The 4,725-nt window shown below is 38.7% G+C and overlaps 1 pseudogene; it reads right to left on the minus strand.

The window, feature by feature from the left end:
* Positions 1–850: 850 nt before the first annotated feature.
* Positions 851–1,318, minus strand: LOC119516346 (annotated as a pseudogene).
* Positions 1,319–4,725: the final 3,407 nt, after the last annotated feature.

Consider the following 4,725-nt stretch of genomic DNA (forward strand, 5'->3'; position numbering starts at 1 on the left):
TGATGGACATCAGAGCAACCTTCATAATTTCAAGGCAATGTTTTAACTCATCCCTTGTTTTTTCATCACATTTCCTACTGACAGTGCTCCCCTCTGGAGCATTTGAAGTTCTTGGTAATATGAACTCTTGCTTTGTTTAGCTTTAGATATAACTTGTACATCTTTTGAAAAATGTGTTTAATAAATACCCTTCGAGTCCTGCACTTGCATTTCCTAAAGGACCATGCTTCAGGAAGTGGTATCTTCTGGGGACTGTCTAAGGCTTAATTTTTGTACCAACTCTTCAGTTAGGCCCCTTGACTCTAAGTTTGCCTGTAGAGATTAGAATTCAACATAGAAAACAAATTCAGTTGTCAAACATCTTTTCCTAATGTAGAGCAAGACTATACTACATAGCAAAACTCCATTTATTAATCTTTTGCAAACTTAAAACTAAAAAAAAAATCCAGTCCTCAATGTAGATCATAAACCTACTTAGACTCAAACATGGTAAAACAAATTTTTAAAATTTTTCCTGTCTTTAGAAGAAGTGTAACATTTTAGCTGACAGATTAATCAATCTCATAAATCTAAACTGTCATCATGGAACACAGTTTTTGACCTGGTAACAGAAAATTCTTCTGGTAATCTGACCCACAGCCAAGATTCTAAGACTAAAATTAAAAGCATTCTTTTGGATTCTGTCCTTTAATAATTTTCAGAGAGGAACACCATGAAGAGGCTTCCAGCCCAGTAAAGACAGTGATCAAAGGTTGGTAGAAATGGGCTGGTTTTCAGACCTTCAGTATTGCTCTTCAACAAATTCAACAGTCCAGGGAATGAGTTTTTCGCTAACGGGGCTCTCACCCATTCACTGGTTCTGTACCAGTTTTCCATAGCCTCTCCCAGCGTCATAGTCTTGCTGTCACTTGTCTTGTACCTGTCCCCCAGATCACACCAGCCACACTGCTGGCCCTCATTAAAGATTGCGTCCCAGTCTGTACCAATGATTCAGTCATCTAGACGAGTTCTATTTATATACCACATGGCATTTTCTGCATCTGCTCTTGAATAGTACTCCACAAAACAGAATCCACATGCTGTTTTTTTTCATCTTATCCAGGCGCATAATGATTTTCTTTATATCACCACTTTTGCTGAAGAGTTCATAGATTTGATCTTTAGTTGTGTAAAAGGAAAGATTTCCAACATAAAGCGTACAGCTTTTCTTCAGTAATTTTTCTTGTTCTTCATTGTCACCCCAGAAGTACTAGTCCCAGCACTGGCTCAGCTCCACATAGGCGTCGCTGTGCAGTGCCTTCAGAATTCCGCTGGACATAGTGCAAAGAGGTGAATCTGTTCCCCTGATTCTTTTTTTTTTTTTTTTAACTTAAGTTTACTGAGATTTTTCACATACCATACAGTTATCCAAAGAGCCAAAGTGCACAATCAATTGCCCATGGTACCATATACAGCTGTGCATACATCACCACAATTAATTTTTTTCAATTTTTAGAATGTTTTCATTAAGCCAGACAAGAAATAAAGACAAAAAAAGAAAACTCAAATCCTGCCACACCCCAAACCACCCCCCACTCCATTACTGACTCATAGTATTGGTATAGTACATTTGTTACTCTTGCTGAAAGAATGTTAAAAGACTACTAACTGCAGTACATAGTTTGTAATAGGCATATATTTTTCCCTATATGTCTCTCTATTATTAACTTCCAGTTACAAGTGCCATACATTTGTTGTAGTTCATGAAAGAGATTTCTCTTATTTGTACAGTTAATCACAGAGATTGTCCACCACAAGATTCACTGTTTTATACAGTCCCATCTTTTAATTTCCAGCTTTCCTTCTGGTGACATACATGACTCTAAGCTTCTTATTTCCATGACAGTCACACACCATTCAGCACTGTTAGTTATTCTCACAATAACATGCTACCATTACTTCTGTCCATTTCCAAACACTTAAGTTCAACCTAGTTGAACATTCTGCTCCTAAAAAGCAATCACTCCCCATTCTTCAGCCTCGTTCTGTATCCTGATTACTTATATTTCATGTCTATGAGTTTAAATGTTATAATTAGTTCATATCAGTGGGACCCTGCAATATTTGTCCTTATGTGTCTGTCTTATTTCACTCAATATAGTGCCCTCAAGGTTTCTTCATAAACCAGTTTTTTTTAAAGATGGTTTTGTTCACCCACCATATATTCTGTCCTAAGTAAAAAATCAGTGGTTCCCTGTATAGTCACATATTTATGTATTCACCACTATCACCACTATCTATATAAGGACATCTCCATTTCTTCCACAAAGAAGGAGGAAGAGTCAAAGAAAGTAGAGAGAACTTTTTTTACAGAAAAAGTAAGAGAGAGAGAGAAAAAAAAAGACAGCTAAAAAGCAACAAAAGGAAAGATAGAATTAAATTAAAGTAGAATAAAAGAGTCAGACAACATCACCAATGCCAAGAGTCCCATACCCCTCCCTTATGCCCCCCTCTTATAGGCACTGAGCTTTGGTATATTGCTTTTGTTACATTAAAGGAAGTGTAATGCAGTGTTTCTGATAACTATAGTCTCTAGTTTGCATTGAGTGTATTTTTTTCCCCAATACCACCCTATTTTTAACACCTTGCAAGGCTGAAATTCATTTGTTCTTCCTCATGTAAAAATATATTTGTACATTTTATCACAATTGTTGAGTACTCTAGGTTTCACTTAGTTATACAGTCCCAGTCTTTATCTTTCCTCTTTCCTCCTGGTGTCCCACATGCTCCTAACCTTCCTCTTTCACCCATACCCAGTCATCTTTGTTCAGTATACTTACATTGCTGTGCTACCATCACCCAAAATTGTGTTCCAAACCTCTCACCCTATAGTATTTCCTGTAGAGCAGGTATCTTGTTCACATACGCTCTCATTGTCTGTTTGTCAGAGAATATTTTAAACTCTCCCTCATGTTTGAAGGACATATAGAATTCTTGGTTGGTGGTTTTTTTCTTTCAATATCTTAAAAACATCACACCTTCCTTCTTGCCTCCATGGCTTCTATTGAGAAATCCGCACATAGTCTTATCAAGCTTCCTTTGTATGTGATGGATCGCTTTCCTCTTGTTGCTTTCAGGATTCTCTGTTTGTCTTTGATGTTTGATAATCTGATTATTAAGTGTCTTGGTGTAGGTCTATTCAGATCTATTCTGTTTGGGGTATGCTGTGCTTCTTGGATCTGTAATTTTATGTCTTTCCTAAAAGATGGGAAGTTTTCACTGATTATTCCCTCTATTATTGCTTCTGCCCTTTTCTCTTCTCTTCTCCTTCTGGGACATCCATGACACATATATTAATGTGCTTCATGTTCTCACTAAGTTTCCTGAGATATTGCTCATATTTTTCCTTTCTTTTCCCTATCTGTTCTTTTGTGTGTAGGATTTCAGATGTCTTGTTCTCCAGTTCCTGAGTGTTTTCTTCTGCCTCTTGAGATCTGCTGTTGCATGTCTCCATTGTGTTTTTCATCTCTTGTGTTGTGCCTTTCATTTCCATAGATTCTGCCAGTTGTTTATTCAAACTTTCAATTTCTAGCTTATGTTCGCCCAGTGTTTTCTTTATGGCCTTTGTATATTTTGTTATATCTTCCCTGAACTCATTGATTTGGTTTTTTATTTGGTTTAGCAGATCTCTTTGAAAATCTTTAATAGATTGTTTCATTAAAGTGAAACAGTATCTCAACTGTACCTTGATTGAGGTGTGTTTGTTCCTTTGACTGGAACATATCTTTGTTTTTCCTAGTGTAGATTGTAGTTTTCTTTTGTCTAGGCATCTGGTTTCCTTGGTTACCCCCATCAGATTTTCCCAGATCAGAATGGGTTCAGATCTCAGAGTGGGGTTATATTCAGTTTCAAGTCTCCCTGTGGGAGTATCTTAGAGTTTGACCAACTTTCCTTTGAGGTCTCTAACTGCTATGCTTTTCCTAACCTGCCCAGAATGTGGCACCTGTCTGCTTGTCGCTCTCAAATGGTGTAAGGAGGCATGGCCCCTTTAGTTTCTGTTTTGGCTGTTTTCTCCCAGGATCTGGGGTCTGGTTCTGAAGGCAGGACCAGTAGTAGAGCTGGGCTCTACCTCCTTTGTCTTAGGGAAAATATACCCCTAGGGAGTTATCATTTGCATTTGAATTGTTGTCTTTCTGACTCTGTTATCTCCACCCCTGTCTGGATCAGAGCGCTGCAAACTGAAAATGGCTGAGGCTCTCTCCACTGAGCCCCTCAGGTTAAGAGAGAGAAAAAGGGACAGAAAGCCCCCTTTTGGAGCCAATACATAGCCCCCAGTTTCACTCATTGCCAGAGGTAACACCTGGTCTTCTGGTCTCCCCCTCCTGGAACAGATGAGTCCTCTGGTTCTTTAAGCTCAGTAGTCACTAAAAGCCTCTGTCTGCTTGTTGAGGGTTTGTAGATTGTATTCAGCAGTCCATATTTGTTAATTAAAACCCTGTTTGGAGGTGGGCTGAGCTATATTCTCTTGCTAGGAGAGTGCTGCTTTCTACTACAGTGAGGTTTTGCAGCTCAGCCTGCCATGGGGGGAGGGGGCTTCCAGTGTGGTTCTGCAGCTTTTACTTACAGATTTTATGCTATGATCTCAGGCACTCCTCCCAATCCAGGTTGCTGTATGAAGTGTGGACAGTCATGGTTGTCCCTCAGCCATTATTCCAAAGTATTTACTAGTTGTTCCTGGTTGCTTAT

The sequence above is a fragment of the Choloepus didactylus genome, chromosome 2 (genome assembly GCF_015220235.1).
Source record: "Choloepus didactylus isolate mChoDid1 chromosome 2, mChoDid1.pri, whole genome shotgun sequence".
In the NCBI taxonomy this organism is placed as follows: domain Eukaryota; kingdom Metazoa; phylum Chordata; class Mammalia; order Pilosa; family Megalonychidae; genus Choloepus; species Choloepus didactylus.